The sequence below is a fragment of the Protobothrops mucrosquamatus genome, unplaced genomic scaffold (assembly GCF_001527695.2).
Source record: "Protobothrops mucrosquamatus isolate PMUCROS unplaced genomic scaffold, P.Mucros_1.0 scaffold239, whole genome shotgun sequence".
NCBI classification, from domain to species: domain Eukaryota; kingdom Metazoa; phylum Chordata; class Lepidosauria; order Squamata; family Viperidae; genus Protobothrops; species Protobothrops mucrosquamatus.
In genome coordinates, this window is record NW_015386589.1 from 143,558 (window position 1) to 154,806 (window position 11,249).

The 11,249-nt window shown below is 36.3% G+C and overlaps 1 pseudogene; it reads left to right on the forward strand.

Moving 5' to 3' along the window:
- The first annotated feature begins 3,989 nt into the window (after positions 1-3,989).
- LOC114922445 lies at positions 3,990-6,821 on the forward strand (annotated as a pseudogene).
- Positions 6,822-11,249: the final 4,428 nt, after the last annotated feature.

Here is an 11,249-nt window from a genome sequence, read left to right on the forward strand (position 1 = left end):
GAGGGTCTCCTCAGGGTGCCGTCAACCAGACAGTGCCGGTTGGCGACCCCCAGGGGGAGAGCCTTCTCTGTTGGAGCTCCCACCCTCTGGAACGAGCTGCCCCCAGAGATCCGGGTGATTCCGGATCTCCCCTCCTTCCGCCGCGCCCTCAAGACATGGCTGTTTCAGCTGGCAGGACTGGCCTAGGGATATTTTAAATCGGATTTTAATCAATTTTTAAAATAAGAAAAGGCCTATTTAAATATATCTTTTAATTTATTTTAAATTTTGTATATTTGTATCAATTGCTCTGTTTTTTAACTGGCTGTAAGCCGCCCTGAGTCCACCAGGAGAAGGGCGGGATATAAATACAATAAACTGAAACTGAAACTGAAACTGAAATGGAAGACATGTAGCCAATGTTACTGGCATTCTGAAATGTGACAAGCCTGATGAAATATTTCTTCTAACATGTGAAACTCTACAAAAAGTAAATAATTACAGATAGCCCCTCATTTTCAACAGATCATTTAGTGACCATTCAAAATTACAATGGCATTGACAAAAGGGACTTATGACTTTTTCACACTTACAATCGTTGTAGCATTCCCATGGTCACATGATCAAAATTCAGATGTTTGGCAATTGACTCATATTTATGACGGTTTCATGTCCCAAGGTCATGTGACCACCTTTTGTGAAATTCTGATGAAACAGTCAATGAGGAAGCCAGATTCATTTACCAAACTTGCTGCTAACTTAGCAACTGCAGTGATTCATTTAACAACAGTAGTAAGAAAGGTCATAAAATTGGGCAAAATTCACTTAACAGATGTCTTGCTTAGCAACAGAAATTTTGGGCTCAATTGTGGTCATAAGTAGAGTTTTACGCTATTGCTATGCTCTTTGATGATTCTATGAAACTACTCTGGCCGGATGCTATAAAAAGGGGCAATATCCTTCTTTTTATAACAGATGCCTCTCCATACATGCCTAGAGCAGCCAACGGGCTTAAAACTCATTTATCCAAAAAGGATTCATATTGCATTCCTTGCACATGGTTTACACAGAGTGGCTGAACATCAAGTGGCCGAAGAGATTCAAGGCAACTATCCTGATGTAGATAAGATAATTTCAAATGGGGAAAAATGTTCATTAAAACTCCACTTTGAGTACAAAAATTCAAAGAAATTGCTCCTACTTTGGCTCTTCCTCCCCAGCCTTTGGTGACATGTTGGGGGACTTGGCTGAATGCAGGCTATATATTATTTCACAAATTATGCTTCCTTGCAGCGGATAGTATTTCCTTCATCAAGATTGGGCAAGATTCCTTTTCTGAAACTTTGGCTGGGAATAGGATTGGCCAAGCTTTATAGGGGAGATTGAAGAGGTGCATCCATGGGCATAAAAAAATTACATTTCATTACAAAGACAGCAAAAGCCCCTGACTCTGTACTGGCAATAAGGTTATCAATCAGACCTATCTTGGAGAATGGGTCTCAGTCTTGATGTCAACACTATTTGATTTTTAGTAACTTCTTTATTTTATTCAAAAAATTAAAATACAGACTCCCAAAAATTATATAAAAACAAAACAAAAAAATAAATAGAACATTGTGCATTAAAGAGAACAAAAACCACAAAACGGTACTGTACATATATTATCCCCCATATATTACCACTGATCAGTATATATTTATAATGATAAATATATTGCAACAACATATCTATATATCATCTCTCTCTCTGTCTCTCTCTCTCTCTTTGTCTCTCTTTCTGACTGTTGGCCTTATGAATGAAATACAGATTCAGCTCCCTTTTTAAGTTCTCAGAGAAGTGAGGCACAAGACTGAAACAGGTTAGCTTTTCTGTATATCTCTGAGGATTGGTAACTTTTGCTTATGGTGGAAAGATACAATCCCCCCCCCAATCTTTTTTTTAAGACAAGTTTAATTGTTTTTTTTAAAACAACAACAACAAAGTATTTAAGACACACCGTGGTGTTAGGGTGGTCAAACATCCGCAGACAAAACATATATACATAATTCAATCAATACATCAAATATTCCCTCTCTTTTTCCCTTAAGTAAAGTATTTTATTTAAAATAATCCAATTCTAGCTTAAATTTATTCAACCTAAACCTGTTTTTAAAGCTTTATAAATTTACACTACCATAATCAAAATAACTTTAAGTACAAACATTATCAGTTCAGGTATCCCTTCCAAATATATTCTAATTCCTTAATTTTATCATAAATCTTATTTATTTCTTCTTCCACTAATATCCCTTATTTAAAATAAAATATTAATCTATCCTATACGTATCTAATCCATCAATCAATCAATCTCTTTAAACTAACAAAATAAAGTCCAACCTTAAATCATTTCAATCCATTTGACAGAATTCAAATTTCATCCAGTTAATTTTCATAACTAATCACATCCATGTTATCAAACAAACAGATCATCTTATTAGATTAACTCAACATTACATAATAATTTTCTTACAAATAAACCTATCATTCTAAAAAAACAAAAAAACACATTCTTAATCAATTTAATATATATATATTCCATTAATCACCCCTTTTTCTCTTACTTTTTAAGCTGAAAAGATAATATCAAACCTTAAATCATTTCAATCCATTGGACATCAAACAAACAAATCATCTTATTAAAAATAATAATTTTCATATCGATAAACCCATCAGTTCAAAAAAATACATTCTTAGTCAATTTAATATATATCTTCCATTAATAGCCCATTTCTCTTACATCTTGCTCATAATCTTAGTCCTTAAATCAGTCCATAATTCTAAATTGCCTTTAATTCATTACATAAACTTTTAAATTTCACTTCTTTTCAGTCTTATTCTGGGCTTCTTCTTCTGCCAGGTAGGTTTCCATAACAGAGCTTCCCTTCCAACTGATAAGTCTCTCTTTATTGCTTGCATAAAATGCCAGACTTAACAGCTATCAATAAGAAAGTCAAAATACCCTGGATAGTGGGCATGGCAAAACAGAGTAGAAGAGAAGGCACTGGAAAAGATAACAAAAAACAAAGATCTGCAAATAGAAATAGAATGACTGTGGCAAAAGAAAGCAAAGGTAGGCACTTTGATGCAATCCCAAAACAACTGGGGTACCTATTGAACATCATTGTCATTGACAAAATTATATTAGTCAATTGCAAAAAAATAAAATTTTACTTGGAACAGTTTACATGATGTGACAATATCTGTAACACTATCAAATAACCATATCTTCCTTTCCTAGGTCCATGGGAAGAACTCAGTAGGCAAACAAAAATGCCAAATCTAGTCTGAACATCTCACTGACTGTGCAACAAACAACAACAACAATAACAACAACAACAATAATAATAATAATAATAATAATAATAATAATAATAATAATAATAATAATAATAATAATAATAATGTTTCAATATTTAGCTGACTATGTGGCAATTTTTTAAGATTATTGTATTTTATTATTGTGATCATGATTTATAATGTGTTGCTTGTATGCACACTGAGAGCTTATGCACTGGAGACACATTCCTTATGTGTCGAATCACAGTTAGCCAATAAAGAATTCTATTCTATTCTGTTCTATTCTATTCTATTCTATTTTATTCTATTCTATTCTATTCTATTCTATTCTATTCATAATAAAAGATCAAAGATGATAGACTGAGAAAGGTTAATATTAAGAGAAGAAGCTTTCAAAGATATTAACAATCACCACTACTATTTGTCATTCCACTGATCTCTCCATCAACGATATTGAATTAGTCAAGTCATAGTTATCAAACATGGAAAATATCTGCTAGGCTATCCCATCTCCTTTACATCAGTCATCTGAAGCTTTAATAAAAACACTATGTGAAATGGAATCACTGCTGAACTCTGTCCATATTCAGACAAATTATTGCAGTATGGTTTGGACTGGAAAGTGTGCCACCCTCATCCTCAACAGGTAAATATTAAAAACTAAAGGAATGAAGATGCCCTTTGGAAATAACATCAAGAATCTGGATGAAGACGATTACTACAAATACCTAAACATCCTTCAAGTTGACAACATCAAGCATGCATATTAAGGCCAACACCACCTTAAGAATTGGTAGCTGTGAATTCATATTGTTGTGAACAAATAGTAATTATAGTAAGATAAGGTCCTGAAGTTTCTTCCTCACTTCTTGTATTTATGAACATATAATTTTAAAACGGTATTGCAAAATTTTATTTTTATTCTATTTACTGTCTATCAGAATAAAAATGTAGTTTCCAGAATATTAATTTTTAAGAAGAGACTGGACAGCCATTTGTCCGAAATGGTATAGGGTCTCCTGCCTGAGCAGGGGGTTGGACTCAATGATCTCCAAGGTTCCTTCCAACTTTATTATTATTATTATTATTATTATTATTATTATTATTATTATTATTATTATTATTATTATTATTATTATTATTATTATTATTATTATTATGTAACAGATCGTTAATCAGGACAAGGAACAATTATACAGATGGTAAAGTCCGGTAAAGGCTTTAGCTAGTGGGATTTTAACACCTACTCTCACCCAGTGTTGAGCAATGAATTGACCACTGCATTTCCTAAATGAAAAAAAGCTTTCTAAAATCCTATGTAAAATATTAATTCGTGCAATAAATATAAATACTAGTTGAGCCCATTATTAAAGTGCATGTAATTGAGCCCATTAATAACAAAGATATCTGAAAAGATATCTCAAACAATCAAGATTGCCATTGTTTTTTTCCTTATTTATATATTAGTCTCAGCCTCTTTCAGTATGCAGTGACAGTTGCCATCCTGGTTCCAGCAAAAAGGTGAAGGAAGGGGAACCCTTTTGCTGCTATGACTGCATCCCTTGCCCAGAGGGGAAGATTTCAGAAAAGGAAGGTAAGAAATGTGCTGCTTGGATTCAGCAAGGAAAATGGTGACAATCTAATCTAGAGGACAATTCTAAATAAACCTGAATTTTGTTTTTCAATTGCCTCAATTCAGCAATAAAACCTGTATTTCAAAATTGTGCACCTTGGACTATCAGTCTCTGCTCATTAATCTCTAAATCTGGATGTATTTCTTTCCAAAGCTGGTACATTTAATTTTGAAACCCTCATTTCAATGGTTTTAATTGATGGAAAGGATTCCATAATGAAATATTTTTGTTCCTTTGACCAAATTTATTCTTTCGATTGCCTTCCAGTAACTTCCATGATCCATGTCAGCTCTATGCCCTGGTTGCCTTACAGAAGAAACTGAGCCCTGTAGCACATTTTTCGGTGAATTCCCAGATGATTTAGTATCAAATGTGACTCTTGTTAATGTGAGCGACATTCAATCTGGAATGGAATTTGAATCACATATTGTTGCTACAGTAAATGGGTGTTTGAGAATAGTTTTAGGCTGACTCTTCAATTAAATGTCTTTAATAAGGTAGCATCAGTGGTTCGCACCAGTTCGGCAGAACCGGTAGCTAATTTTTTGTTGCCCAGGGCCAGAATGGACTTTTGGAAGCAGCATCCACACAGAGAACCAGTTGTTTACATATCTGAATCCCACCCTTGAGTAGCATCTGTTCAGTTTAACCCTTAGCATCACTAGAACATGCAGGGCCTTCATCACAATGAGATACTGTTCCTTTAGAGGGGCTACAATATTGTTACTACTATTCATATGAATATATCTATGTAACTGTTTTATATATACAAATGTGCACAGACAAGTGTATAAGTGTATATTATTTAAAATATATGTAAACACATAAGGAATATACACTATACATTATAGATGCTCCTTCCTGCCACATACAGTATCTAGCAGTATATTGCTGAACTATCCAATGTGTGTTATGGAAAGGTTCCTAAGATGAAAACCTCATTGTCTGCCTCTTCATTTTTTTCAGATAGTAATGAATGCTATGCTTGTAAATATGGAAGTTATCCAAACAGAAATCAAGATAGTTGCAATCCTAAAATTATCATATTTTTGTCTTATGGAGAACCTTTGGGGATCAGTTTAGCCTTCTTTGCTTTTTTTCTTTTCCTTGGTATCAGTGATGGTGCTTGTAATCGTTATGAAAAACCACAACACTCCCATTATTGTAGCCAATAACCGAGACCTCACTTATATTCTCCTCTTCTCCCTCCTGCTCTGCTTCCTTTCCACGTTCTTATTCATTGGTCGGCCCAAGAAAGTGATATGTCTTCTCCAACAAGCTGCTTTTGGCATCTCCTTCTCCATGGCTGTTTCTTCAGTGTTGGCAAAAACTGTCACAGTGGTTCTGGCTTTCCTGGCCACCAAGCCAGTTTCCAGAATGAGCATGTTTGTGGGAAAGAGACTTGCCAACTCCATGGTCATTTCCTGCTCTCTTATTGAAACAGTCATTTGTATGTTGTGGCTGGCAATATCTCCCCCATTCCCAGATTTAGACATGCATTCGATGGTTGAAAAAAGCATTCTGCAGTGTAATCAGGGGTCTGAGATTATGTTCTATTGTGTCCTAATTTATATGGGCTTCTTGGCCTTTATTAGTTTCATTGTTGCTTTCTTGGCTAGGAAGTTACCTGATACTTTCAATGAGGCCAAGTTCATTACTTTCAGCATGTTGCTCTTCTGCAGTGTTTGGATATCTTTTGTTCCAACTTATCTGAGCACTAAAGGAAAGTACATGGTGGCTGTGGAGATCTTCTCCATCTTAACCTCTAGTGCTGGTTTGCTGGGCTGCATCTTTTCCCCCAAATGTTATATTATTGTGTTCACGCCTAACCTTAACAAAAGGGAACAATTAATGAATAGAAAAAAGGAATGAGTGTAACTGAGAATGCCCTTTGCTATTATTTAAAATGTAGCAATTTTGTGTTTTTTATATAATAATAAAAATAATTTTTGTTTTTCCCTTCCATTGTGGATGGTGATTTCAATAACCTTCCTCCTAGCAATATCTTTTTCTGCAAAATATGTATGTCTGATGAAATGTAATCTGAAGTCATCCAACCCAGGGGTTTTATTGCTGATGGTGGAGTTCTGCTTTATCTCTTTGATCTCTTTCACTCTTACTAATAACTATTTACTTTTCCTATTTGAGATCAAGATCAAATACAAATTGAATAAAATGAAAATGAAATGAAATGAAATGAAAATATGAAATAATTAAGGGATCAATGGCTCAAACACTTTGTCTAATCTTTGTTTGATACTGGAATCAGAAGGGTTGGAAAACAGAATTTCAGTTATAGAATTATTTGGTAGCTCTCAGTACTAGAACATTAAGTACACATTTAGAAAATAATGCTCTAGTGATCGAAATTCTTTAACAGCATTCTTTAACAACAGCATTCTGGATAAATATATTCTTACTGTAGTATAGCATTGAGGCATATAAGTGGAAGCTAAATTAGTCTTTTCAAGTAGTGCTGTTGAACGTGTCCTTGGATATTGGAGTTCGGCATGAAGTAAACAAAAAGAAAACTTCTAGTGCTATTATAATTAAGAAACAAAGTAATTACTAGTATAAATCCCAGAGAAATGAAGAAAAACATATGTTCACACACAAAGAACAAACTTTTTTCTATCATTTAGAAAGAACATTTATTCTTGAAATAATCATTAACAAAAAAAGTTATGCTTTACTTTACCTTTCCCCAACCTTTTTACCTACAGGTGAAAGACGTCTAAAATATACAACCCAATATATTTTTCCAGAATAAAGAAATGATTCTACTTTGCTCGTCTTCACATTGTATATGTGAGAATGTCTTATTTCTCTCCCAGGTCTGGTTTCCATTGCAGAAATATAATTTTGGTTTATTGTACATCATGTGATTCTCCTATTTCCAAAGTAGCAGACAGGCTAATTACATACTGATTCTCCCAATCTTCTCCATTGACTCACCAGATAAAAGATGACCAAATCTATCTTCAGTTTTCTTAAGATATGCAATATAATTTTGGTTTATTGTACATCATGTGATTCTCCAATTTCCAAAGTAGCAGACAGCCTAATTACATACTGATTCTCCCAATCTTCTCCATTGACCCCAGATAAAAGATGACCAAATCTATCTTCAGTTTTCTTAAGATATGCCTGAATTTGTTTAATTTATATTAATCTAAATATTGATTAATATTTATATGTTGAAAAGAGTTTATAATAACAATACTATAGTGCTTAAATGTTTGCAAGCCCTTTTAAATTTCAAGCATAAATATGTTCTAAAACAGGATCTGTTGACTATACATTTCCCAAACCTAGATTAATGACATCGTAATTAAACAAATGTTAGAAGCATTACACTTGTTGATGTCCTCCGCACCCGAGACACTGAGGAGATGCTGGGGCCTTGACTGGATGCCCTTTCAGTCTTCTTTCTGCTGGCTGGTGAAGTCTGTCCTGAAGAGGACTTCAGGATCCACTTCTGAATCTTCTTGAGCGTCCTCTTGATGGATGGACGCGACTGCTGTAGTGCTTTTGGCAAGTCCCAAGGCCTTCACAGCGTCTCCTGCTGCCTCTTCAGCTGCAACTTCGTGCAAGACATCTTGGAAGGTGACTTCAGCTTTAGCAAAAAAATTTGTTGCAGCTCTCTGCTTCTAAGGTCATAGACAAAACGTTCTCGTAAGTGTTCTTCCAGGTCCTTGAATTCACAAGGCCTGGCTGCTTGTCTCAAGGCAGCAATGAATTCAGCAGCAGACACACCAGGCTTCTGGTCCCTCTGCTCAGAAGCGTGCCTCCATGCAATTACAAATAGCTTCGGATGAAAATGATCCTTCAGCATATTCTTCAAGTCTGTGTATGTTATAGACTCAAGTGTTGCAGGAGCGACTAGATTTTCAGCCACATCAAAGGTATCCTGCCCACAGATGCACAGCAGGGTTGCTGCCTTCAAACTGTCTTCTCAAACCTGGTTAACTCGTAGGTAGTTTTCCACCCGAGCCAGATAAGAGTTCCAATGCTCCGGGTGCATCACGTCAAATTCGGACAGCCGGCCAATTTTTGACATCTCTGGCTTCTGTTAGCCTCGCTGCAATTTAGGCTGGGAAGAGGCCCATTTGCCAAGCCCACCTCCAGCATTTGCGTACTGGCAGGTGAGTGCAGATCTGGGTGCTGACTTCCCGTCTTCCAGCTCTCTCTCTCTTTTTTTTTAGAAGCTAGGTTCCTTGCGCTGTCTTCTTCTTTGCAGTGATCCCACCTTCGTCGCCACTATTAAGTATTGGGGTTCGCGGCATTGAAGCGACATACAGACAGGTTGAAACCAAGTTCTGCTTTATTCATTCCAAGTTACCACTCGATAACCAACAGGCTCGCAGGCTTTTATAGTTTCCCAAACAGCCTATCATAATTCTCCTTGTTCGTGCCTTGTGCCTGCACACAAGACTGGCGCCAACCAGTCTGGTCCCGGGCAGCTTTTGGGTTGCCCAGGACTGTTTGCAACATTTCTGGGCCTGCTGAGCTGCCTCATCAGGCCCGGGACACAACAGTAGTTATTGAATCATTCATAAATTGCCTCTGAGTTTGTGAGAGTATAGGTAACCATGGTCTTAACAAATATTCATCTATTTTAAACACATATAGCTCCTTCTTTTTATAAAGATTAGAATAAAAATCATGGAAACTTTTTGATAGAGTCATTATCTGTTATTACATTATTATCTTCATAGTTTTTTTCAATCATTCTCTTTTTCCTTTCCTTTCTTAGTTTATATACCAACCATCTTCCTGGTTTATTTGCAGACTCAAAATGTCTTTGCTTTACATAATTCAATTTTGTTTCTATTTCTTGAACTGTTAATATAGACAATTGTTGATGTAACAATTTAATTTGATGCAAGATTTTGGAATAACAACAACAACAACAACAACAACAACAACAATAGAACTCATATATATAGGCTCCCTTATCCTCCCCCCTAATCCAATCCTTTCTTTCTTACTTTTCATCCTGACCCAAATCTCACTCTCTCCTCTTCCTGGGTTCTGCCATACTCCTAGGGGGGAGGGGGGAGTGCCTGAGGGTTATTCCCTTGATTTACTCTATCGCTACAATATAGCACTTTGCTTTCCTGCATTATTCTTCTGTGAACTTTCCCAGCCCTTAATGTCAGCTAGCAAAGGGAGGGAAAGAATGGAATGCAACCTCCGGCAACTGGTTTATCTGTGCGCTCTAAGGAGAACGTGCAAAGAGCTGCCAAAACATTGCAGCTACAACTGGAAATGGCCTGATGTTATCTCCCTTTTCCCATGAGGAACCTAACACCTGGGGATTGGGCTGTTTCAACTGACCGTATGAACTATGGAGTGGGGTTTTGCATGGGACACTTTAACCTATCAATCTGAGTGGGAAACCCTCAGATCCTGTCTAGTATGCCTACTATCAACTTCTCCTAATAAAAGATCCTTTGGGAAGAAACTGCTTACATGAGTTCTACTTCCTTGGGATGAGGTTTTGAAGTGGGCCCTGACAGTTGGAAGGGACCTTGGAGGTCTTCTAGTCCAATCCCCTGCTCAGGCAGGAAACCCTATACCATTTCAGGCAAATGGTTGTCCAATCTCTTTTTAAAAACTTCCAATGTTGGAGCATTCACAACCTCTGGAGGCAGGTTGTTCCATTGATTAATTATTCTGTCAGGAAATTTCTCCTTTGTTCTCTCCTTGATTAGTTTCCATCCATTGCTTCTTGTCCTGCCTTCAGGTGCTTTGGAGAATAGCTTGATTCTCTTCTTTATGGCAACCCCTGAGATATTGGAACACTGCTATCATGTCATCCCTAATCCTTCTCTTCATTAAACTAGACCAGGGTAGGCAACCTTGGCTCAGGAATCCTGGGAGTTGAAATCCATGAGTCATAAAAGAGCCAAGGTTGCCTACCCCTGAACTAGACATACTCAATTCCATCAAACTTTATATATTTTAGCCTCCAGTTCCTTAATCATCTTTATTGCTCTTCTCTGTACTCTTTCTAGAGTCTCAATATCTTTTTTACATCGTGGTGACCAAAACTGGATGCAGTATTCCTAGTGTGGCCTTACCAAGGCATTATAAAGTATTTATTTATTTATTTATTTAATTTAATTTATATGCCGCCCTTCTCCCGGCGGGACTCAGGGCGGCGCACAACATATTTAAAACAAAGGCATATATACAATCCCCCCCTGTAAAACCGAATTAAACCAAATTTTAGAGTTGTGTTATTTCAAATTCCTTAAAATGAACCCAGTATAAAATCCTCCCTAGGCCAGGTCC